Source organism: Anas platyrhynchos, chromosome 2 (assembly GCF_047663525.1).
Source record: "Anas platyrhynchos isolate ZD024472 breed Pekin duck chromosome 2, IASCAAS_PekinDuck_T2T, whole genome shotgun sequence".
In the NCBI taxonomy this organism is placed as follows: domain Eukaryota; kingdom Metazoa; phylum Chordata; class Aves; order Anseriformes; family Anatidae; genus Anas; species Anas platyrhynchos.
In genome coordinates, this window is record NC_092588.1 from 92,652,312 (window position 1) to 92,679,415 (window position 27,104).

At 39.3% G+C, this 27,104-nt stretch overlaps 1 protein-coding gene across 1 annotated transcript in view; it reads left to right on the plus strand.

Moving 5' to 3' along the window:
* The first annotated feature begins 2,607 nt into the window (after positions 1-2,607).
* The window catches only part of STAC (SH3 and cysteine rich domain), a 291,976-nt gene continuing 267,479 nt past the window's right edge, over positions 2,608-27,104 (plus strand). Inside the window, exon 1 of the mRNA XM_038174436.2 lies at positions 2,608-2,709. The gene's annotated coding sequence lies outside the window, so the exon portion shown is untranslated. The remainder of the gene's footprint in view (positions 2,710-27,104) is intronic.

Genomic DNA, 27,104 nt, shown 5'->3' on the forward strand with positions numbered 1-27,104 from the left:
CTGTGGTCTCATTTCCTCTCCTTCACATAAAACATAAGAGAGCCAGAGAAAGATATGCTCCTCTAGGGAAATGTAACTATGTAACAAATCAGTTGGTGATAATTTCTTTGGAGTGGCAAGACTGGGCGTTTTGGCCAGGTATGGCAAGAGCACAGAAGATGTTGGGTGGTGAGGCAGTAGATACTGATGCTGGCAGAGGAGCAAACCCTGCCTAGATGGATGTGTGGCTGCATTTTAAGCAAGTGCAGCTGCCTCATCTACTTAAAAGCTAAACTTTGTTCAGGCTCTGAGAAAACCTCCTTTGCAGAGTAAGCCAAGATGTGGGATGGAAGCAAGGTCAGATCCAGCCTTCACCTGGCAAATGAAAAGGGTGGAGAAAAGGCAGATGGCTGATGGATTTCCAAAGCTGGGCTTGCTGCCCCTTGCATTGCTGCAGGGGAATGAGAGGAGAAAGGCTGGTGGAACCAAGGCCATCACGCAATAAACTTCTCACTGTGTGCCCCAGTGCTTATCTCAGCACCAGCAACCTGGTTTCCTAGAGTTGTGTCAAAAAAACAGACAGTCACAAGATGAAAACTGAGTTGTGGATTTTTGCTTTACATATGTCATCCTATAATCTGAGAGTGCAATAAGTATACCATAAGATGGAGCATGTTCTGGATTAGTTCTTGCAAGATAGAGCAAAATAAGGCTCTATGTTGTGAGCCCAGCTAGAACGTCCTCTGGAAAGGAAAGATCAACAAAGCTGTGATATGAACATAAACACTTGAAGAAGGGCTGAAAACAATCAGGTTCCCTCCCCACAGTGGGCCCAGGAGGCCCACTGTGAAATTAAATTTCCCTGATGAAGCAAGGTTTGAATAACATAAAGCACATGAAGCCTCCTCCTGGGGAGGCTGTATTTTAAAATTGCGTCCTCAGTTTGTTGTAGTTCAACAGCATAAGTGTGGCCTTATCAGGATTTCCTGTATGCTAACAGCACCTGTTGATAGCTCATTCATCTCACCCTTCCAGGATGATCCCGCATAGGCATGCACATCAAGGGTTGCTATGGGGCTTGTGACCAAAGCCAATGCCTTTGTGGGCACCTTTTAAGCACATGGAGCAGTGAAGCAGAAACAAAAGCATCATGGAGGTTATTGTTTTTAATGTAAATACGAGCCTAAGCATGAGAACAGAGAAACATCTTCAAAGAGACCTTCTGTGTCACTGAAGCCCATCCAAGGCACTGTGTCACCCTGCTATGCTTAACCATGGATGACTATAAAACTATATAGACATTTTGTCCCTCTGCCCCAGTGTGCATGGTTTGGAGACATGCCCATCCAGTGCTTGGAGACCTCCTGATAGCAAACCATCTGGCAAGACTTTCTGAAGTTGCTGTAACACAGAGAGATTTGAGCTGGTATTAAACATGGATGGTGAGGCCTCTTCAGCAACAGGGGTTAATCCAAATCTCCCTTTTCCTGACTGAGTTTCATAGCTGATGTTCAGACATCTCCAGGACACCGTTTAAGTAACAGAGCTGAGGATTTTCAGGCTAGAAAAGCTAAGCCAAGGTTCTGTACTTACGCTATGGATTTTTGCTTGTCCACAAACACTTTGCTAAGCTGAGGATCAATCTGTGAGCAGCACCCTGCTGTTCCCTGAGCGTTTTCTGCTCCACAGGCATTTCTGCTAGGGGTTGAGGAAGGGAACAAAGACTTATCTAGTGGCAAACAAATGGCAGCAAATGTATCAGTATCCCTATGCGCTCCTGCTGCAGTCTTACAGGAATGCTCTAAAACAAGAAAGAGCTTGGCAGATGTCTTATTCTACTGTCATGCTTTCGCTCATGAACTAAATCTTGGATCAGACATACCTCCTAGATGAACTCTAGGCACAAAGCCTCTATTCTACCTACATCCTGAAGAATTTTGCCATTATTTCAGGGGGATTGGACTTGGTCCTCTCTGATTAAGTTCTGCTTACATTATTGTACTAGTTTTGGCTGGGATGGAGTTAATTTCCTTAATAGTAGCCTGGTGCAATGCATTGGTCTGTGACCAAAGCAGTGTTGGTAACTCACTGATGTTTTAGTTGTTGCTGAGCAGTGCTAACACAGTGCCAAGGTCTTTTCCATTTCCACATTGCCCCACCAGCAAGAAGTTGTGAGGGGACACAACAGGACCCCAACTGACCAAAGGGACATCCCATCCCATATAATGTCAATCTCAGCAATAAAAGCCAAGCTAAAGAGAAAAGGGGAGGTTGTTCAGAGATTTGGTATTTGTCTTCCGAAGTAACAGTTACATGTGATGAAGCCCTGCTTTCCTGGAAATGACTGACAGTCTGCCCACTGATGGGTGGCAGTGAATGGATTCTTTGCTTTGCTTGTGCATGCAGCTTTTGGAATACCTATTAAACTGCCTTTATCTCAACCCAAGATCTTTTACCCCTCTTTTTTTTTTTTTTTTACCCCTCTTTTTATCCCTTTTTTCCCCCATTGCACTGTGGGGGAAGGGTGAGCAAGTGGCTCAGTGGGACTCAGCTGGCAGTTGGGGTTAATTCGCATCAGTTTGGCAGCACCTGTGGATGAATTACAGCCACAGGTGGTGGGGATAGGGCAGTTGTGTAATTAATCTTCCTAAGGGCTTAAGGCCCTTTCTAAGGAAGGAAGAAAAAGGGGGAGCAGAGCAGACTAGAGTAGAGTGCTGGTGTCAGCTCCTGGTGAGTGCCAATTCCAGTTGCTGTTGTTTTATATAAATCTGGTGTCTGAGAGATTGTGATTGTTTTGGGCCAGTTTCTGTGTTGGTATGACAGAGCTAGGCTTTTCCTACCATAGTAAACAGGGGTATAGCATTGATGCGGTTAATTCTGTGAAAGGGGTAATGTGCATGCTGGAGAGATCAAACTGTGATCAGTATTAAAGTTCTTGTATAACCCAGAGCTGTTTTCTGCATTTATGCAAAGTTGTAGATGCCCTGCCTTTGCTTCCTTGTTCCTTAGTCCTCTTATTACTGCTATGGAAAACTTTAGTTATTATTACTTTAAAGCCTTCTGAATGCTGGGTATTTCAAGCTTTTGACTGTAAGGAATGGCTAAAGTAGAAGCACAGTTTTTACTTTCACACATACATAATTTTGACTCCACCTATAATTTTTACTTGCTGCTAGCAGAGAGGAGGTAAGCAAAGGACATACAAAAAACTGTAAATCTGGCTTTTCTTTTTTAAACCAGTAATAGTACATATGACCATGCTTTACTAAAGCTTCATGATTTTTGTTCTTCATTAGGCTGCTTTGACTTGCAGAAAACAGACTCCACAATCAGTAAGATTGTAGAGTGGGTATGTTTATTCGGTGCTGGGGCAGCACAGGGGGTAGTCCCACCAAAGTCATGTGCACCTGACGCAGCAACTTGCTTTGGTTTTATGCAGTAAAGAGTTACATATGCATGAAGTTTCACAATACGCCTATACGTATTCATAACTTGTCCCCGCTTTGTATTAAAATTAGTTCCAAGGAGTCATTTCCATAAACTCCTCCCATCTGCGCTTGCACAGTGTATTTTGGTGGTGGTCATCGGGGGTCATGGGGATGAAGATTGATGACTCTTCCTCATCACCACTAGTTGACCTCTTGTCTTTGTGCAGACTCAGTTTCTCCTTGGCTCTTGTCCATCCGCAGGACCAGTTTCTACCAGTTTCTTGAGATAGGCTCACACTCTTATTAGGAAACTGACCTTGGTAAAGGGGCCCAAGGCTTCTTGCTTTAATTTGCACAACACACCATAGTTAGCAAAGATGCTAAGTAGCATCCTAGGTTAATGCTGTCAGCGCTCTATCGCTACATGATGAGATTCTAACTCCCTCTATGTGTCATGCTACTGAAAACAAAAGAGGCTCAGAAGTGCTGCTATCTAGTAGCAGAACTGTCCTCCAGGTTCTAACATTAAGGTGGTATTTTCCAAACTTGCTCCTTTCATAGATTGAAGAAAGTGTAGTATCCCATGTCTATATCATACAAGTATTGGTAGGATTCCAACTATTGTATCAAAAAAGAACAAGTTCCATGGTTCAGGATGACTAGAGCTAACTGATGTGTTGGAGCCAAAGGTGGATGGTGTGAATGTTGTAGCTTGCATGTTTTTTAGAAATGAAAAAGTGGATGTGAGACTTCTAAGAAGTTGCATTGCTTCCCTTGAGAACAGTGTGGGAATGAAGCCTTCAAATGTGGGAAAATGCTGCTGTGGTGTTTTGTATGTATGTTTTTTGTGTGTGTGTGGCTTTTGCTCTTCTGCTGGAGATGCACAACTGGGCTTGCTAGAATGGTGAACGTTTGCCTTGAAGAGTTGTGATAATTATGGGATGTGTGTTGTGCTTAGTGTGCTTTATGGGTGCCACAGTGTCTGTCAGAGTAGTCTGACCTATGTGTGACAGAAAGTCTGACAGGAGAATGTTGGAAAGTATATCAGGGTCAAATTAGTCTTATCTTTTTGGTTTTTCTTTTGGTCTCGAGTTTTTAATTGCCCATGACCAAACTCATCGCTTTCACTAGAAAGTAGAACCTTTCTCACCAGTCCCATTTTCTTCTATCACTGTTAAGTACCCTGCAAGATTTGTGCTCTTTGGTGTATTGAGTATGATCCTGCTACCTAAACCCTGCTAGCTCATGTGCCCTTGCTTGTTGGAGAATTTCTGATTTTTCTGGTAGGTAAAAACATCTTTACTGCAGCTGTGCAAAGCTAATTTCAGAGATGACAATTCATCCAGAAACAGCAGAAATAAAGCTGCTTAGGGCAACTGGTTGCTATCCAGTGTACATTGGATAGCAAAAATGACTAGTGTTGAGATTGCAAATCTATATTCACTTACTTCTTGCGCATGTACTGTTGTGGCATGGGCTTGTACCATTCTGCTGCCATGCATTTATGGATCATGAAAGTTCAGCATGCTCCAAGCTATATCTTGCAGGCAACCTGAACTATCAAGAACCATATACAGGAGGTATTCTGGCAATGTTTCAGTTAGTATTATCTGTTCTTTCTAATGTTGCAGCTAATAATTTTTTTATATAGCAGGAACTTCTGTAGCTCCAGGGAGAAGCTAATAGAGTATAGTATGCCAATTCATGCCTTCGAAAAATTCTTGAAAGCTCCTTCTTTATTTCTGTTGTAGTTCAGAAAGCTTTTAAAAACCATAGAGTGAAACAGAATTGTGACATTCTTTGCCACATGCTGCTGTTAATGACAAGAATTTATAAACAAATTTCTGGAAGAAAAATCCATTTGGGAATATTTAGACAAAGACATTGTGTCTGGTGTGAGAAGTACCCTGAGCCTTAGCTGAGAGGCTGGAAGAGTACCCTTGGGAAGGAAGAGGATATATTTTCCCAGTCCTGTGTTCTTCTTAAATCTTTTCTTGTTGGGGACAGTCAGAGACACAGTTAAGTGCTGGATTGACTTTGCTCTGATTCAGTCCAGTCTTTTTTTTCCCCTCATTAGGTGTCTGCAGGCAACAGGTTGTTGCTTCACTGGCGGTAGGGTCTTTGTCGTAGGTGAGATAATGAAATGTGAGTCTTGATGTGTACCTCTTCTTGCTAATACATAATTTCAAGACTTCATTTGTGTTTGCTTCTGTGTGTAAGGCATGTAGTGATAAAACCCTACTTCTGACTAGGCACTTTCAAAAATGATTATTTATGAGTTCACGACTGAAAAAGATTCTCCCAATATTATAGAATATCTTGTTTAGATGAAACAGCTGTATGAATGGTTAATAGCTTCATGCATCCAGACTGATTAATGTGACAGCTGATAAAACAGGACTTGACCTATTTCAGATTTCATTGCATTTTTGCCCTGGGTAGCAAGCAAAAATAATGTATTTTAAATCATATTGCTTTTTCTTTTTTTCCTACCTCACTTCTAGCCCTTGTGTTCTAACCAAATCAATAAAAGAGAGAGTGTCTAAACAAGATCCTGTTAAAACAGTGACCTTACACTTCAGTGTTATTCAGGTGGGTTTAATAATTCAAACAATTGTTTCTCTGAGGTGTTCTGCCCCTGTGCAGAGAACAGGTAGATGCAGTTAACAATGGGTTCAAAGACTTTTTTCATAGTGTGAAATCATCTGATTCATGTCAATATGGAACAATGCTAGGACTGCATGGTATGATGAATGTGACCTTCTGTCTTACATACCCTTGTATAAGCACAAGTCTAAGAAAAACAGAGCGGTTAATGTATATAGTTCTTGTATCTTGCAAAGGAATGTTTTAGCAATTCGTGTCAATAGAGAGCTTGAAGGGAAATGTATTTGTAGGCTTTTCCTTGAAGTCTCTGATATCTCGGGGGGTGTGTCAGAATAACTGCTAACTGTTACTGCTATTGCATGGGACACTATGCAAGTCTCTGATATCTGGCCAGGTGATCAAGGATAAGGGGAAAGCTGAGGGACAACTAAAAGACAAAGCTTGCAGGGGATGCTGCACAAGTCTCTGACATATAGCCAAGTAGGACAAAGGAGAAGGACAAGAGGGAGGAAGACTACAAGCCTTCAGTACGAGAGACCCCCAGAGGGACCACTGGAGATTGACAGGCATGCTCCAGTAGGAGGGTTTGGATTCCGGAAACTGATTATAATAACCCTGTTTGTTTTTAGAAGTAGTAATGCATATGTATTAGCCTAGGAGCATAAAAATCAGATGCTTGATGTAACTGGTGTGTGTCTTGGTGGAGCAGAGACTCCTGGCGCACCCAGAGCTGTTTGCTTACTTCTATTCGTTTAATAAATTGTAAACATTGATTGTAACCCTATTTGGGACTTAGCCATTTATTACAATGGTTACCAGTAGCAATCTGAGGAGTTACCTTTATGCAAATTTGTACTGAATGAAACTAATATGTGGGAACTTTGTCATTTTGCAGTCTTACTTTAAAGTTCTCTGTGTTTTTGTCAGATTATCTGAAGTAATATTGAACTTCTGCCATGTGAGGGCCTGCAGTACAGCTAGTTGGAGATTTCCCAACAGACTGTTTTCTCATTTAAAAGTACCAATTTGTCAGAGGATGAACAAAGTTTTAGGTTGAAAAGAAACAAAACTTAAAAAATCTCAAAACAAAACACAAAAGTGAATAAACTCTGAAAAGCTCCCAAAACCTGAACAGAACCCTGTGAAAACAGGAGATTAAAGAACTCAGTTTGAATTTAGTCTTCAGGTATATTCATCCCAGGATTTTCAAGTTCTGGGTTATAGTGGAGGAAGTTAAAATCACAAATAAATACTTTGCTATTTTAAACTGAATAGCAGACCATTGTTTTGTCTGGACCATTTATGAGGGAGGGGTGTTGTTCCTGTTCTCCTCCTTCCCTTATGTGGGGCTTTTTTATCTTTTATAATTTAAATCAGAGGAGATATGTGGAGTAGAAGCAATATGGAGATACTGGAGATAACTTGTGTCAAGTAGAGTTATATTTCTGCCCTGTTAAAAGAGGGATGGCCATCTAGAACATACAAAAGAGGAAGTCACCAAAATGAAGGACAGTTGGCCTTCACCTGGCCCTCCTCTAAGGGGACACATCCCTTGTGCAAGAGAAGCAGTGAAGGTGAAGCAGTGACAGACATCGCAGGAAGGAATAGAGAATGGAGAAGAGGCAATGTGTAGCTGCGTAGGACATAATCGTACCCTAACCTCCCTGCATGGCCTGGAAAACTTCATCTGGGTGGTACAATTCAAGGACAAACTCTTCTGGTTGTGATAATTCCTAAAACAAGACTCACCTTTCATGTTTTTCATAAGAAAGGCTACATGCACACAGGGTTACAAAACCAGTATTCCCAGGTGAAAAACGAGGCTTCTTGTCATGTGTTTATCCTATGACTATTATTGTTCTCTTTAAATCTTCCATGCTATAACCTTAGGTATTCTCTACAATACTCATAAAGCAAAAAATGATAATCTATTTCTTACCCAACTGCCTGCCTTACAGAAAATGAGTGTGCTTGTAACTGGACATGAAGTATTTTAAATTGGGCCATCAAACAGACTGCATCTGTTCTTATTGTTATTTGTTACTCGTCATAGTCAGTGATGTTGTCTTCATTAATTTTTCTATTAACTTCCCCCTCAGTGTGATTAAAGATTAATTAATCTGAAGCAAAGAGTAAAACAACCTGCTGTCGCTCTGCAAGCTGGAGATCAGATCAAAACCATCCTGTGTATAACATTAGGCAAAAACTGATTCAGCCTTATAAAAAATGAGATCCCTGAAAATAGATTATCTTAGCAGAGGATAAGCTGTTTAAATGGTCACGTCAAACAAGATGTAATCAGGGCTAACTTTACACCTCCTCCTCATTTCACTTTTGCCATCTGCAATTCCATAGTTCTTTAGATGGCAGTTTAGCTTAGTACCAATTATCCATGTATTTAATTTGGCCATGTAATTGACAGACATTTCCAACTTTGGTAATTTTTATATGCTGTATATTTAATGTAGGTGAAGGGTTGTTTTCTTATTCCTTTTTACAATCTTTTAAGAATATGTGAATATTCCTGCCTTGTGTCTATTTCTGGTTGTTTTAATCAATGTTGCCTTTAAAAGTTTGGAAAATACAGTTTTTAGCAACTTATAAAGAATAGGAAAACGATGGAAACTGGAACCAGAATGCTTCTAGACAATGTGTTCGTATATTAATAAATCTAAGTATTAGAAAGTCATCAGAAAATGTAGCTTCATCAGTATTACTTCTTATGTATAAAAAGCAGAGGTATAATGTTATAAACTCAATATAAACCTTTTTTCATAAACTGCTAGTGACCATCCTGTTAAGCTAGTCTGACACAAGGGAATACAGCATTATTGGACAATATTATATATGTAATTTAAAAAACAAAACAAAAAACACTTGTGATCTTGCCATTCAATTTTTTGGTTCAGCTCACATTTAAACTTACCTTTCACAAAGTCTTCCAAGCTTTCTGCCAAGAAAACTTCGATTCAGAATTTTGAGGGAAATTGGTTAAGGGTTCAGATGTGCTTTTGTGCTTTGGCTGAGAGCATTCTGGTGCTTGCTGAGTTCCACAGAGGAATTTGGCAAGGATGCTAAAGACTGCTAGCAATGTCCTTCCTATTTTGTCTTTTTGCCAAAATATGAATGGGCTAGTTATTTATTTCACCATGTACAGAACAAAGGATGTGTTATGTGGGCTGTATTTGTCTGAGACCTGTGAATGTGCAATACTTATCATCACTCACTTCTCCTCAGAAGCATCTCAGAAATGAAGTCATACACATGACATTATCACCCTGAAATCCCAATGGGAGGGATAAGAAATTCTTATTTGGGGCCACAGAGGCATAAGAAAGCCCAAAGGAAAGGTGTCAAGGTTGGAGAGAATGAGTCCATCTAGGTGTTGTGTAGCACCTGTGCCATAGATTTTATCTTTGCTCCACTCAAATACTGTATATACATAAAGGTAACTGACAAACTTCCAGGAAACAAACAAACAAAAAAAAAAAGTAGTGCTAGCCAGATCACATTCCAGGTATGCCTCCCTTTAGAGCTTCCTGACTTTGCAGAGCCCATGTCTGAAGCCAAGGTTTTCAACAGTCCTAAACTCAGTGTAGCTGCTTAAAGGACTCTTGCCATAACCTGCAGCTACTAACAATGACATGGCTAACAACATTCTCACACATAAATTTACAGACAGCTTAAAGCACAGATTTATGCTACATGGTCAGAAACTGATCACTGAGTGAGTCTTGGGGTGTCCTGGATTTCTCTGGCAATTCTACCACATGAGAATGGTGATCTTAGTCTCTGTATGGGCTGCTGTTCCTAAAAAGAGGGATGTCTAGGTCCTGTGGTTGGTAGAGCCCATTTGAAAGACTATAATAGACTGTGATTCTAATGAAAATTAGATTTAATTTACTATAAGGCAAAATCAACAAAACTGCTAGGTTTACAAGAGGGGAAAAAAAGTGAGACAAAAGTAAGATTTATAGCCACATTCTTCAAGTTATCTTTAGCTTCACCCATCTAAAAACTTGTCTCCTGCAAAGATACATGTCTCTTGTAAAACTTCAATTACGGTTTTAGATGTTTTCATCAACCAGGTTTGGGGAAAAGTGTCTGCCTCCTCCTTGGAGAGGCCTTCAGAGTCAGTAATTCATGAAGACTGCATTTAATTAAAGCACTGGGAAAGATAAGTGTGGGAACTTGCTTTGTCTTGCACTCTATATCCCCAGGAATGCTTATTGTCCCTTTTTTAATTTTGAGGAAAGAATGCTGATATCCTCCAGGCATGGCTGGATAGAGCAATCTTCTGGTCAGGCAATAAAAAAAAATAAAACCTCTTTACTGATTGTTAATGTAGCCTTATGACTGGCTGGGCAGTAACATGGCAGTAAACAGAATGTATGGTAAAGATAAAATGAGAGAAGTGCATTCTCCTTGTTGCTCTCTTGATAGAAGGTAGTTAGATATGATGGTAGTCTGACAACTTTGAGGTAGCTGTTTCTGCATAACCAGCCCTTTAGGGGGTCTGGTATTTAGGCATGCAAGAGTTCTGGCATTTTGGAGGCATATCTGTTTGGAAATCAAACCAAGCTTTATAAAATAACCTCAGCACTAGCAAAAACTTATTTTCATGCTGCATGAGTCTCAGATACTTGATAGGCTGTTAGAACAAGTAGTTTTAAACCAGTATTGTCTGAGGTTGGATTCTATTCAGTTTGTTGTGTGTGTATATACATATTTTAAGCGTTAATCTTTTCTTAAGATCCTCTTACACAATTTAAGCAAGATCCAAGGTTGCATTTCTATACATGCATTTTCATTCCAACTTTCTGAGAAACGCATAAACCGTGTATACTGGGAGCACTCAGCTAAAATTTATTGAGCCTACTTGATATTCTGGCTTGCATAAGAAGCAGTGTGGCCAGCAGGGCTAGGGAAGTGATTGTTGCCCTGTACTCAGCTCTGGTGAGGCCACACCTTGAGTACTGTGTTCAGTTTTGGGTCCCTTGCTACAAGAAGGACATGGAGGTGCTTGAGAGAGTCCAGAGAAGGGTGATGAAGCTGGTGAGGGGTCTGGAGAACAAGTCTTACGAGGAGCGGCTCAGGGAGCCGGGCTTATTCAGCCTGCAGAAGAGGAGGCTCGGGGGTGACCTTATCGCACTCTGTAGGTACCTTAAAGGAGTCTGTAGCAAGGTGGGGATTGAACTATTCTCCCATGTGCCTGGCAACAGGATGAGGGGGAATGGGATAAAGGTGCGCCAGGGGAGGCTTAGGTTGGATATTAGGAAGAACTTCTTTACTGAAGGGGTTGTTAGGCATTGGAATGGGCTGCCCAGGGAGCACAATTCTCTAGAAATGTTCTGTTTAAACCCTGTTAGACCATTCAGGTCTGGCTTCTTGTTTTAATTTTATTTATTCTAACACCAGGAAAGCTATGTGGTGTAAGACAGCTGCATGGGAATTTAATATACAGCCGTGCAGGGAAGGAGTTCACCTTGTGGAGCAGAGGCAGGAAAGGCAGCCCATGGCAGCCCACTGCTGGAGGCATGTCAATGCAGGGTGTGGTGTAGGGGGAACCTTCAAAGCTAATGATGACTAGAAGTGATTTTCTCTTCAGATTGAAGAGCTTTGATTAGTATCCAATTGTTGGCATACATAACCTTGCTTGGATTAATTGTTTTTCTATATGAAGCTGCAAGTGGGAAAAAAAATATATATATATATATATATTGGCTACTGACTTACTGCTGTATTTTAACATACAGTGAAAGACCTGAAAAATGTTGTTTCATGTCCATAAACTCACCTCTGTTCCTCCATGCTTATTTTAGGGTTTTAGCAATCAGATACCTAAACAAGTTTGTAATTTGTAAGTGCAGCATAAATGACCTATTTCACACAAGGAGCACAGAAGGACTCATGAATTCACGAAGAGATTATTTTTGTAATTTCATCAATTGGAAGTAAATTGATGAAATGGTTTACACAACTCATTAATTAATTGAACTGACCTCTGAAGGTTAATGTAGAATTTCCGAAAGTGTCAGAGCAATGAAAAAGGAAAGGCAATATCAGAGCAACTATGGCATGTGCAGCAGCTTGCTGCCTCAGTGCACAGACAGCTTTGGGGTGGGGTTCAGTGGAATGACTTCTGTTTTCCCAGCACTTCCTGAATTCCAAAATAGCTTGTGCACCACAGTATACCTCTGGTGATAGTAAGCAGTTTCTCTCACATATTCTCAAAAGAGCTGCAAACCTGAAACCTGAGGAGTGATGCAAATTACAAGGAAATACATCATTCAGTGGACATGGAAAAGCACACCACATGTAAAATAGTGGCTGTTAACTACATGTAGTTAGCAAATACTGCAGCTTATAATGAATCTTTCTCCTCTCAGCTGTATTTATTTTTTTTTTTTACAGTAGTGCAATTCCACTATTTGTGGATACTTGAATGGTTTCCCTGAATAAGTGTAGCATGCCATGCCATTAGTGGCATGTGCCACATGGTGGATATTTAATGACATACCTAACAAAATAAGTCTTTCGATGCTGTATATATTTCATGGAAATTTAAGTTGTCTGACTCATTTGGTGTAAAGATAATGATCATCTGCTATTCACCTGGGAAGAACTTCAGTGGAGAAGACACACTATCCAATTGTTCCTTTAGCCTTGGTATCCCTAAAAATATTTCTGGATCTTCCATATTGCAGAAAGGAAGAGGTAGAGAAAGTGTTAACTGCTCAGAAACAGCACCTGCTTAAATAGTCACTGCCTCAATCCAGTTTGCAGAAGAGTGGTGTGGGAGCTGGGATGACCAGCTGGGAACAGGAAGGTGGCAAAACCTCCAGCTGTCTGAAGCTGAATATGCCATCAAGCATATAACCGAAGTTAGGCTTTGTAAAGCACAGTTCACGTTGATCTCTGTTTCACTTACACTGATGTTCAATGCTGGTAACAAGCTGTTCTGTAGTAGCTCTTGTTATTTTCCCAGACAGCACCCTTAGGACTGTGTAAATGGCAGAAACAGGAAAAAAAAATATGAAGAACATCATTATTCTCTAAGTGTGTTCTGTTGTTATAGAACTTGGAGAGTTTTGAGTCCCAGTGCTCCAGAGTATCTTTGATTATTAGTTCTTATGACTTCATCTTTTTTGTTATGTTGGGAATGAAGTGGGAGTCTGAATGAAACATGCGCTTAAAGATGATGGTATTTCCTGGAGTTTATGGAACACATGTCACAACATGATGAATTGATATGTTTACCTTGAGTGTTTGTAAGATAGAAATCCTCACTTATTCCACACTTACATAAATAAAATTAGAGGTAGTTTACAACAAAATCTAATTCTTAGACAAAAATCTCTTAAGGTTCATCATAAGAATGTTGAAGGAAGGGATTTTTTCCTTGAAAGCATTGAAAGATACACCACCCTGTTTCTTTTACCCTCTGAGATTTAGAAATATACTAGCATGCTCTTCCATACAAAATCCAAATGTATAAGCACCTTTTTAATGAATTAACATGCTTAAATATCTGAATACAGCTATACTTTAAGCTGGTTTGTGATGTACTTGGTGACCAATATTACTGTTAGCATGAATGTAACTGGCTTAAATGTATTTCCTGCTTGCAAGGGATTTAGCTGTGAAGGGCTATAATGCTGAACAATACATCAGATTTGTTCCTGTGAACAGAAAGCTAGTTGATTGGTTTTCTTAAGCTTAATTGCATGAGGATAGATTAAGTTATAAGGGGCAAAGGAGCCACACTCTGTGAGGTGGGACTGGCCTTGCTCAAGAGTACCCCTGCACTGTCCATAACACCAGCACTGCAAGATGCTGGACTAAAGATTCAGTTCAGCATGAGCCAGAACTGGGCTGCAGCTTTCATAGTTGCTGCACTTCTGATCAGCAGCAAATAGGAGGTAATTCACTGTTGTTTAACCTACAGTGGAGAAGTATATAGATGAGTTGTATCACCTCGCCTGTTCAATTTCCAAGGCTCATAGAGTTAAGGTAACCTCAGAGCTGCCAGTAAGAAACTTTTTGTTGTTGTTGTTGTTGTTTTTTCTCTTCATAAGAACTATCCAGGAAGTTCTTAATGCACAGAATTGAAAAATGAATCTTGAGATCGTCCTTTACCCCTCACAGGTCTTAGAGCATCTTGTATCTGATTGACATCAGAGAACCTGAAAAAGCACACATGTATGGATGTAGTTAAATAACTACACAAACTTTCTGAGGCAAAAGAAGAGGCTTGTTGGGTCTGATGGATGTTCTTAGACCCTATCTCCACAAGGAGTTTTGGGCAGGAGAACTTTAACCATGATATTCGTATGTCAAATGAAGCTCTGTATGTGTAGCTCTGCACAGAAAGGGACTAGAGGCATGCTACTGCAGTGTATAGAGGCATCTACTGTAGTCTAGTAATATGAACTACTAGCTCACTTTATAAAAGTGGGTATGTGTGAAAAGTCTTTGCAGCTTATTTAAAGTATAGTGAATAATTCTTAAAAGAAAAGCTACAAATCTCCATTTGAAGATGAACTGAAAGATAGCTGGATTCTGTGAAGAGACTTTTCTCCACTCCTTATTGGTGTTTGTTTTTTGTTTTGTTTTGTGTTTTTTTCTGATGTTTTCTTCAAACCAGGTGTAGCTACCAAAAAACAAGTCTACAGTGTAGATTACCTCATGTCTGTTTACTTCCCCCCCCCCCCCCCCCCCCCCTTATTAGAAAGACGGTAGCTGTCATCTTTATCTCATTATCATTATCAGCACTTTTGTTTTGCATTGACTATAATTACAAGGTTAGGATTTCCTACTGCACTCCAGATCTGGGAGGGGAAAAAAAAAAAAAGAGTTCTGCTGCAAGCTTGCGGTATCTGAGTTCTTTCTTTCAGTACTGACTGGAGCCTGAGATCTTCTTGTAACTAACTCACTATTATCAAGGAAGTCTGCAGTTGTCTGCTCAGTTCATTGTTCTGCTTTGAAATGTAAGATGGTCGACTGTTCCTGTTTAAAGTGGTAACATCCTTAAAACATTGTTTGCTTTTCAAAGGCTGTCTCTCCTCTGTCTTCACCAGATACATCAAGATAGTAACCACAGGTCAGCAAATTACCGACTTGTGGGGGGAAAAGGATTGTGTCTTTCTTGGCCATGACTGTCTGCAAAGTGGTAGATGTCACTTTCAATTTTACACCAGCTGAAATTCTTTGGTATTTTGTCATGCAGTTCCTCCCAGGGAGGGAATCCTTGTTCCCACATGTTTATATCTTGATTGGTAGTGGGAGAGGCTGGCTTTCTTTGCTGGTCAGCAAGCGAGGGTAAGAATTCAATCATTACTAAACAAGGACACTTTCCTTTACAGGTGTTTTGATGTTGTTTCTTCTGTCCCCACTGCAGAATTCCTATACTTAAGCATATTAACTGTTATTTTAACTTGGTGACTTATTTATTGACGTTCCAATCAAATAATTACCAGGAGAACCAACCTAGTGTACTTCAGCAGAAGCAGTATTTAATATGTCCATTTTAAAAAAAAAAAAAAAAAAAAAAGACTGTGTTGTTAAATATAAGAATAAAGCCTTTCATGTAGGACTGAGGCCAGTGTGCTTTCATAGCAAGTTCTCCAGTGCCTCGGTGAATAGACTTAAAAGATTTAAGTAAATGTGAAAAAATTGAAACAGCTTCATGCTGTTGAAGAGGAAGAGAACAATTCAACTTGGGAGGTAGAGAGGGCTTCCTGCAAGCAAGTCTCCTTGTGCCCATAAAGCAAAACTCATGCCACACATGGGCTGGGTTCTGGCTCTGTACACAGGCTGGAATTTCATGAACTGTGATAAATTCCTACCAACAGTAGTGCCCAAGGAGGCACATAAAGCATGTGGGAGTGAGCAACGACAACATTCTTGAAAATAAAAGGTTTAATGGGGTCCCATCCAACAAAACTAACAAAATTAGGCACCATAGTTTAGCTAAACTAGGCTCCAACTCTGAATAAACATTTTTGGGGAGCCTCTCTCTTTCCATGTCTGACTTTTTTTTTTTTTTTCCCCCTTCTTCACAATGGAAAGAGTTACAGGAAGGTGAAACTGGGATTACCCCAGAGCAATTAAAAGGATATCTGAAGGATATTGCCAATTGGAGCACAGTAAAAGAAAACACTTTTAATGTGTCTGGACACAAGTATGGACTCAAACTACCCTGTTCTTTATGGCAAGCTCCATGCTTGCCAGATTTCTTTATCTCCATGGAATCACATTGAGCTTGATACATTTGTCATAATTCAGGGCTCCTTTACTCTACCTCACTTCGTTTGCTATGGAATAAACACTACCAGAAGACTGACCTACTGTCACTTAGGGGTCAGGAGCTTTGGACAGCCAGGTCCAGAATATCCAAACCACTGAACTCCTCAAGCCACTGGATCATACTCTGTGTCAAAGCAAAGCTGTCTTCCAATTTTCAGCGCAATAGTATTGTACTGTTGTATTTAGAACACTGAAGAAAAACTTAAAACATGCAAGTTTTGTACCATCACTGAGTTCATGTTTTTGGACAATCATTTTTGACTCAAGATGGAAGAAGTCTTTAATTATCCTTTTTCCTTCTATTAAAGCAAACTCTTCTCCTTGAAGACAGGATTCAGCGTCTCACCTTTTACTAAAAATAGAAGTAGGAATGCTGATCATTGTTCTGAGATCTCCTTGGCTATAAAATCAGGCACCCATTTGTGGGAGGGATGATGGAATACAGCGTTTCTGTGTACAGTAATCAATGCTGAACTGGTGTTCTTTACAGCACCACTTCTGGGAATCCCATGGCTGCTACTACAAAAAGCTCCAGCTACTGAGCCGGTCTCTTAGGTAATCAGCCACTCGCTTATATCATGTGCTAGGTTTCTTTTTAATTAGAAAAACATGTTGTTTCTTACAAGCAAGAGGCTTCTGACATTAGCACCATGTATCTGTCTTTGGGCATTTGGTCCCAGATTAATTTAGAAACTAAAGCAGGAACAGTCTCATGAGCAAATTAAGGTTTTTTCCCCACCATCATGGAAGATCAGTGCTGCTCTGAAGCACTTTCAGGAAGGTCCCACTTTGAAATGGCCTTTAATACCAGTGATTTCTAATGGGATGTTGAAGTATGACAGCCTGAATGTATGCAATGAATTCCAAAAGTCTAATGTTTATCTTTTGTGCTGCTAATCCATTCTGCTGCCAGCAGATTAGTTTTCAATATGTTGAAATAAAAGTTTGTTCACTCTTTTGGGTCCCAACACTGTAGAATTGGATTACAGGTTCTGCTTGCTCTTTTCCTTCTGTGGATACCTTAAGATGAACCTTTCTGGGTCTTTTGCTTTCAGTGCTGTTCTTCTTTCACTTTTGGTCCCCGATATATTTTTCTTGTGGTGAATTGCTGTGGATCCACCTCAGTTTACCTCCTCTCAGTTTCCAGCTTGTTCTAGTATCTCCTTATATCTGCTCAAATTTCTATATGGTCCTATTTTTCTATGGCAAAATATAGACCCCTGCTCTCCCACCCTGCTGCCCTCTAAGCTCCCATTCATGCTTGCCACCAGCTGACACCAGCAGTACGTTTTGCTCACAACCCACTGTAGCTCCAAATATTGAATCAGTATATCTGAGAGGTGGTCTTTTCTTCCCAGTCATCTGACCACTGTTGTACCTTCTGGCCTTGCAGGGAATTCAAGTGGAAAGAAGTTAAGCTACAGCGGGAAATTGCCTGACTTGCTAAAATGGGCTCCAGAAACCTACAATACGCAATGATTAACGCCATGATACTACCTATTTGAGACAAACAACAGTGCTCTTCACAAGCAGCTCAGATTCCTTGACGTGTTCTCATTTTATTTTTTTCCTGCAATATTGTCTTCAGACATTCTGTTTTATTTGTGTCACTTGTCATAGATTAATGATTCTGCAGCTCTGAATAATTTTATTACCTACTACTGTGTATTGGCACTAATGAATTACGTTATTTCTGCCCCATTATTTATCAGTCTTCAGTACAATTGAGACACAACCTATTGGTACTTGAAAAATGTTCTGCCACTTCTTACAACTTGAACTGTATTTTATTACCATGGTTTTAGACCTTAAACTTTCCTTGATTTATATGGTTCATATGATGGTACACTTCTACATCCCTGAGAGACTGCTGAAGAACTCTTTCATTTGGAAAATTTACGGATTATGAAACATTTAAGAGGCTGTCCAGATTTCCCCAATGTGTTTTCATCAACTCCAGTGGTGAAGAAATGCACTCATTCCCAGAAATGTTTTTTGGAGTAATTCTCTCTCTATATATTCAGAGATGTATACTAGAGCTGGTGTGCACACATATGTCTTGTAGGTACCTTGAAGCCAACTGAATTATTAAATAGGATGAATTTATAGGATCCATCTGGATATTTAAAAACCTGATAATTAACCAAGTTCTTTCCCCTCAAGATTGACCTTTCTTGTTCTATTCAGATGTCCTGTACTTGTACTTGCTGCATATCATTGTGTACAGTAACAGCTTTTTGCTTGTTCAGAAAACTGGAACTTCACTCAAACATCAGTTACCTAGCATTTCTTGTCACATATGACCCTTCTTATGCCATGAACATGTTTTGTTTTTCAGTCTGAATTTAAAGCAAAAAGCCTTTATTCTGCATTTATATTGGTGTGAAGAAAGGGAATTAATACATGTGTATGTATATAATGACTTCACATCTGTAGCTAAATTGGTCTGAAACAATAAGGATCTGTTATTTTTACTGGAGCAGGGGGAAATAAATAAATTCCACTGCCACTGTAATAACTGTCTTGCTCTGTTTTGTCATTGCTTAGTGTCCTTCAGAACTATATCATTTGAACAATATTGCTGGTATGAAACTAATGTGCTCAGACAGTAACCAAAACAGTGCTGTCCCATAAGGTTTGTTATGTTGGTAGTCAGAATTAGAATGAAACATTATCTATAAAGGCAATAAAACACTGCCATGAAAAGCCTGGCTAATTGTTTCCCTGCACTTTCAGTTGATAATACCACCTCAATAGATATCAGACTTCAGTAAAGTAATTTTGGCACGGGAGATGAAGTCAGTGGAAATTACTAGGTTATGAGGTCATGTAGGGCTCACATTATTTGTTTGGTAGGTCTGCTGTCACATGGAGTATAATCCTAATATAGAAGCGGTTCCCTTAGGTGAATGTAAATGATCTTGTTCAACTTGACAAACTTTTTGTTTAAGAAGGTGAATCACTAGTTCTACTGTCAGGCCTCCATAATGCATCACTACCTGTGACGTTAGACATCATATGAGTAATAAGGTTTGGTTTGAGGACAGATGATCTTTTACCCTAAATGTTTGCAGCATAACTTGAACTGATGGGTTTCTTTCCACACCCAGAGCAATATGATAGCATTAGGTACTGGGGTAGTTATGAACTGTCTCTAAGCTGCCTGTTCCCTTCCAGCTTGGGTCTGCAAAGGACTTTTCCTCAGAACTTGGTATCTGCAGCATAAAATGTCCCTACAGATCTGCAGTTTAGCAAGGTATATGTCCTAATTCCTGACCTTTCCCAACTCACCTTTAACTTGCATTGTACCTCCATATTGTTTCTACATGTTTCTTATCTCTGGAGAAGTATCGGGCAGTTTCAGCTAAACTGTGGTTCTTGAGAACTGTACTTGTTTTTTTCTATTAGAAAAAAAAAAAAAGTGAATGTACTCCCGAGTACAGAGCTGTTGTCCAAGTTATGAAAGAACTACTATATATTTTTTTAATATTCTATAACAGTAGCTAACAGATTTTCTCTTGGCGTTGCCAGCAACTTAATTTTTTCACTTGGGATCCTGGAGAAATAATTAACCTGTTAAGCTAATCTACTCTTAGCCACCATCTGGCTGATACTTCCCAGAAGTCAACTCCAAAACAAGGGGACATCTAGCACTCCTGGCTAATGAGAGCAGAAACCTTCTGAATTCCACAATTCTTTTTTTCAAGACAACTTTGTTTTCTTTGTTTGCTAATTTATCTGCATTCTTGTACTTTCATCCAGTGGTGGTATTGTTGTATTGACTTCATAGAGTGATTATGATGACTTTCCTCTTCTCTTCTTCTTGAAAGTAGAACTTTTTCTTTTTCCTTGCTTTCGTGCCAGTCTGTTGCTGGATATGTTGTTACAATATACACTCTTAAATGATCACATGCTTTAAATAATTGGTGAAATTTTTCAATAGGATTATAAGCTTAGGAAATGAGCTGATGCAGCTGGAATACACATCACAGGGAGAAAAATAACTCATAGTATATAGCTATTTGTCCTTGAACATGTAACTCCAATTGTGATACATCTCCCCAACATTTAGATATGCCTAACCTAGTCTTCAGTGAGAACTGCTCTCCTTTCCAAGGACAAAGACCCTTGAAAGCCTGAAGGAGGTGTAAAGTGAAACAAAATGTTTTAAGAAGTTATTTGAAACCTGGTGCTTTAAACTGAAGCTGGACTTCCAATGGTTAAAGCTGGACAGTGCAATGATTAAAAGGTTTGTCAGCACTTGACAAGGTGTACTGCTTCAACCATTTGATCATATCTACTTATTCATCTACCTGTGCTTCTACTGGTTTCCAGGAAGTTGCACTGGCTTCACAGAGCAGCAGGACTCTTTTAAAACCTATATTGCATTCCTGCATGGCCTGCTGTGAAATGGAGGAGATGGAAGAGGGATGAGGTATGCACATCAATGTATACCCCCTTGGCCTTATGGGTGCTTCTATTATACATGATGATCACAACATATTATAGCAATCTCTTAATCACTCTACTGAAAGCCCATCTTGTTAAAATGGGGGCTGAACTTAGAGCTGTGAAGCTCGTGGTGTGTTTGTGTTTGTGTTTTTTTTTTTTTTTTAATTCTCCTAAAGCATGAAGCAAGCTGTATTCTAGAACTGTAAGTTATTTTTTCAGATTTAGTTAACTTCTAATTTTGTGTTGGAAAGAGTTATTATATAGTTTAATCCTAAATGCAGGTTTAAGGCAATCTGCAGTGAATTACTTAGTGTCAGGACTACATAAATCAATAGAATACTGCAGCAATTAAATACCTGCATTTGGCTGTTCTCTTATGTTCTTCTCCTAACTACATTCTGCTTTTTTTTTTTTTTTCATGTGGTGTATACAAATATGAATGGAGTACACTGAATTTCCTTTCTGTTCCAGAGGAATCAGTTCCTCATTTTAGTTGTTCATCATTAAGCACACCTTCATTTTTTTTTTTTGTCTTACCTTTGTCCTATCTTCTAAGCACAATAGCAATGAAGGCAATATTTTAATTTAAATAGGAAAAATATCTTACCCTTCTTCCAATATCTCAAGTTTCATGCCATTGAAGTTTCATGCCTTCAAATGCCTTTGAAGGTTCTGCTCTTACATGCACCTTTCAGCTAGGGACAAGTTTTGCTGACAGTGTGGTATCTCTGCTCTTTTTTTCATTGGCTACTCACATTTAGTTTCAGCAGGAAAAAAAAAGAACAGATGTGATTTTAAACCTACGAAGGAATGAGAAAGCAAGTAATGTGCATTAATTACAAACACAGGGGGATGCTATTAAGAGAACTTCTAGACTGTACATTAGAAATAGCTTCCTGTCAGAAAGAGATGTGATTATAAAATAGATGTAGATTAAAAACATGACAATGTCTAGATAAAACCTGGCTTTGATAACGTGTTTGTAATTTCCTTATCTGGGATAATGCTGTATTGGTCTGGCTGTCAGGAATGTTGAGGTTGATAGGTTACACATTCCTAGTCTTTATTTAAAAGGTTTTGTACTCTGTTTATAATAAAAATAATACATGTATTACAGCCTGCAGTAAGGTGTCTTCCATGTGAATAAGGGTGCCAGACTGAAAGATTTGGTGGGGAGTGTGGGGGTAAGTGTTGCAAAACTCAGAGTGTGGCATAATGTGGGCTATTACAAAATCTAAGCCCTTAAATGATGGCTCCCTGCCCTCTTCTCTGCACTGGTACTGTTATTTGAGGGGTCTTCTTGTAAATACAGCTACAAAACTGGAGTATCTGGGGAGAGGGGAGGAAAGAATGAAAATCTACATCTTTTCCGCATCACTCTAGCTGTCTAGCTCTTAGAGCAGTGATACAGATATGATGCTAGGGCAAAATATGGCAACAAGAGAGATAGAAAATGTCAAAATCCTCTTCATCTGACATTGTAATTGGTGTAGAGTTGTGATTTTAATTTTTTCTTTTAATTTCCAGCTATTTTAAAAATTTTGTTCTTCCTATATATCAAATCTATCAACTCTCCTAGGAAACTGGAAAGTCTGATTATATACTGGTGGAAAAAGTACTCTCTATAACTTTCCTCTTTGTGTATTTGATTTCTGTTTCTCCATAGTGAATTTTGTCATCAGTAATGTCTGTGGATTAAGTATCACAACCATCTAGGCAAATGGGACTTGATATTGAAGCAGCAGTATTATGCTGGCCTTGTTGGCTTGAGTGCTTTAATCTGGAAATTGAATCAGTACTATGCAACCTTTTGACCTCTTTAGCAATGAAAATCTTATCACAAATGCAGTGGCAGAAACACCTAACAGGCTGAAATATGCTCACATAATTAATTTAATGACCTTGAATACTAATATCTTCAAATTGGAAGTATGTGCATCATCCAGACATAAAAGGTTTCTGAAGCAAAGGTTCTATGAATTTATCACTTAAGTAATAAATGTGCCAGCTGTGGCTTCAGCACTAACATTGCTGCTGTCATTAGGGGGTCTTGTATGCTTTAGTGATTGTTAGATTCTGGAAGCTTCCTTAAGCTGCAGCATTTACAGGCTTACAGAACATTCTAGGATCTAGAAAGGTGTCAAAACATCAAGTAATGTCTGGTTCCCCCTCTGTTCAAAAATAAAATAAAAGATGAGTAGGACAAACTTGGAAATCTTGTTGCAGCATGCTAATTACAAAAAAAAAAAAAAAAAAGAAAAAGAGGATAACTCCAGAAGGTTGTGTGATGAAAAGGTATGGGCTGAATCAGGAAATCTTGACTTCTCTGAATGCCTTCCTTGACTTCTCTGAAGGCAATCTTCATAATCTTCATAATCAACATAAGAAAGCCTGAATAAGCATCTCACCAAGTAATGTAGATTTTCATGGAATCATACTTTGCTTCACAGTGAACAATGTTAGAAAGGACTTCAAAGTCCTTCCTATATCTTATTTGAGAGTAAAGAAGGATGATGCACTGTTTTTTAGAAGCTTTCCTCTTTCAAGTTGTACCTGCTTTTCTCTATATAAGACTTCCTTATTTTCCCTCTCTTTTTCTTGCAGAAAAAATATCTTCAGTATCTTTATGTTCTTATGACTTTATTTCACTGTGTACATCCCAATTTTTAGTCATAGCAACTTCTAGTGAGCTTTCTAGATTTCAAAGGTTCTTATTTTGGGATAGTATCTGATTTTTTGAGAGTACCAAGAAGTTCACGTACCTCAGGTGTGCTGGTTTTCCTTTTATTTACTATATTATTTATTTATTTGAGGTTGCAATATCAGTGAATCCATCTGACTTTGGTAGATAATGATGATGAAAGTAAAGATGCTGTCCAAATACTTAGCACCACAAATTAGTGACTATCTCTGAAAACTGATGAACTTTTAAAATAATAATATTAATGATGATGATTATGCACACTTGATTAAGAATTTTGTCATGGACTAGGCCACAAGTATTTTGCATGCCCTTTATCTTCAGGTACGCATTGCAGTCTCTGGAGACTTCTTGTGACTTCTGTGTGTTCAAGCCTGTATTGGCTGTAACAGGTAACAAGTCATCAGAAGGCTCTTTAGAGAACCATAGCAAGCCAGTGTCAGATAAAACAAACTTGAAAACCAAATAACAGCCCAACTCCTTCCTTTCTCCTCTGGTATATGTTTTGGGCCTTTTTAATTTTTTTCTTTCATATGGCCCATGCTAAATGGGTGGGGCTGCGGACAGTCCCTAACAGCTAGTCTCTGCTATTCCTTCCTCCTCACACCTTTCCCCTGCTCCAGCATGGGCCTTTCCACAGGCTTGCAGTCCTTCAGCATAAACCTGCTCCACCCTGGGCCCTCCATGGATTCCTGTCAGGAACCTACCATGGCCTGGTCTGGTCACAAGCTGCAGGGGACTCTGCTGGGGTACCTGAAGCACCCCACTTCCTGACCCTGGTGTTCACAGGGATGTTTCCCACCCACTTTTCCTCAACTCTACCATGCAGCATTTTGTCATTTCTTAGTTAAGTTTCCCTTAGATGCCCTCATCTTAGCTACTAGGCCCAGCTGTGCTCTGTGGTGGGGCCACTGGAGCTGGCTGGGGATGTGGCTGGCATGGGGCAACCCTGGCCTCATCTCACAGAGGCTTCCTCTGTAGCCCCCTGCCAGCACCTGGGCGTTATTACACCAAAAAGGACTCAGTACTGATCCTGTAATGATTTCCATGTTCTGATATGCTGTCCTGCATCAGCTGCAACCTGTGTAATGCCACGAGAGCCTGAAAAAAAAAAAAAGTCAAAAGCTATCCAGGTTTCCCAGCCCAGCTACGAAGCCTTTCTTTCCCTTTCCTCAGTTCTCCTTGTTTGTCCATCTTTTTTCTTCTTCACGCTCTGACAATGCTGTCAAATGATAATGACGTAGCTGGCCAGAAAGAAAACATACATGTGCCTCATATTCATATTTTTGGGGATGTTTTTTCTGTCCCGTCTCAAGAGTTTCATGGCCTTCCACTCTTTAATACATCATTACTGTGATAGTGGCTATAGGTTACTTGCAACTCAGTTGTTTGCTGTTGTTGAATATTTTTAATCTTGACAGAAGTTGCCCTAAGTATTTACAAGAGTTCCTCTGGTATGTAGCACAGAAAATCAACATAAATATAGGCTCTTGCATGCTCAGTGATAAGGCAACTTAGTTTCTATAAAATGGGTTTCTTGAATGCATATATAATTCCATAATTAATGTTAAACTGAAATGATTTAAAATACAAATTAAACAAAACAGCCTAATGCCCTTCAAATAAAACAGGACCAGAAGGCTATTTGACCTGAGGAGACAATCTGTATTTAACAACAAGGCTGATCTGGGCCTTTTAGCTATCTGCTTACCCATGGCAGCTGAGAAGAGCAGGCTGAACATCCCCTAATTAGTGTGACTACACCACCTGGATATTGTACCATGATATGGCTGTGATTTGTAACTTGTCAGCTGAAACTGCTTCTCAAAACTGTTGCTCTTTATCTGGGCTGAGCAATCAACTTGACGGGTGAACTGAATGTCATTAATTTTTTGTCATCACTGTTATGATAGAGAGTTGTAGAGTAAATTTTATGTGTGGCCTGATACATTTTCATGATGGTTTTGCAAGGTTAATTTAGGCCTGTAGCTTGAATAAATGAAGCAGTGCTGGAAATGAGCCTTCTCTTGCTGAAGCTTCTCTTCCTCTGCAGTGTCATTATTTCCACCAGCAGGCCGTCATCTCTGATGTAACGCAAATTTGTCAGCTGAGTCCTTGACCACAGAATTCTTCCCCAGAACATCAGTGGTTTGCCTAGAAAAGGTTTTAAGAACATGGTAGAATGGATAACTTCTTTTGAACAAAATATAAGCATAAAAGAGCTGTAATAGCACTTGCTTCTTCAGTAGACTGAATTCCAGTTTTCTATTCAAGAAACAGTAAATATTCAGCCAATGTCAAATATTATAGGTGTAGAATCTAGACATAATTGTGATATTGCAGAACATACCCATAGTTAAATATCTCTTTTATTATGCTTCTGAGATGAAATACATTGTTTGTATCTCAGAAGACCCTTTTCTTCCTGCCTCAGGAGTTATCTTAGATTAATCTGAATAAAGTACCTTGAATACCCTCACATTTTATCTAGAGTGAATAGTGCAGGACCAGCTCTCCGCTACTTTGTGTCTATACAGTTATAGGCTGTTTCCAATCAGTGACAGAGGGCTTGGTTTGCCTGCTTTTACTATAACCACATTGTGTTTCTCTCATTGATGGGAGCGCAGGTGAGAAAGAAGAGGCTCAACCAAGAAAGGAGATTGTGTAGCACACCAGGCAGTGCCCTCTCCTTTTCCAAGCTCTGAATGTACAAGGTCAACTCAGTGTCAGGTCTTCTGTGGATTGGGGTAAATATAGTAGTTTTAACAAGCACTGTGTACAGGGCTGAGAACAGGGATATTTGTATGCTGGACTTCACAAAAATAAGGCCAGCAAATATCACTTAGGCCATTTTCTTGTCCATAGCTGCAGGAATAAATCTACAGAGGCTGACACTGCTACAGCTCTTGTTCTGACAGTGGAATAGGGATAAACTGATTATCTGGGCACAGCAGCATTATGCTGTCTTTCACAGGCATCTTTCTAAGGTGTACATAATGGCAGGTGTGGTTGAATTTTGCTCTGTGCAGCAATATATACATTGAAATAGTCAGTGGGCAGATGCTTACCTGGTATAAATTTATTAACCTCAGTGAGACCATGCTGATTTAGAGCTGCAGAGGAGCTGGCTCTGTGAAGCAGTCAAATTTATAAATGACTGCATAATCTACTAGAAAGTCAAGTCAGGCCAACCTCTGTGTTGTGACTTTTCTTCTGAAACTTACTTTAATAAGGTAATATTTTTTTCAGTTCCATAAATGCACATCAACTGAACTGCACTTCCCATACTTTCTTGTTTAATTAGAAACTCTTGGTTCAACTATACTGCAACTGCAGGTGAATGTGAATTATTCTAACAATTTTTCATTTTAATTATCTTGATTAGCTTTTCCTTCTTTGCAATTTTATTATATCTCATTTCAGAAACGTCCTTTAATTTAAGACAATAAATAAACTTTTATTTAGCAAGCTGTGGAAACTAGAGGATATGCAAAGAATATTCAACTCATTAAGCATTAATGTTATAATACTCTTATACTAATTATTCATTAAGTTGATTGTCTTAGCAGAAAGTAGGCTTGACTTTGTGAGAAGAATCTCAAATAATTTTCTTCAGACAAGACCTTCTG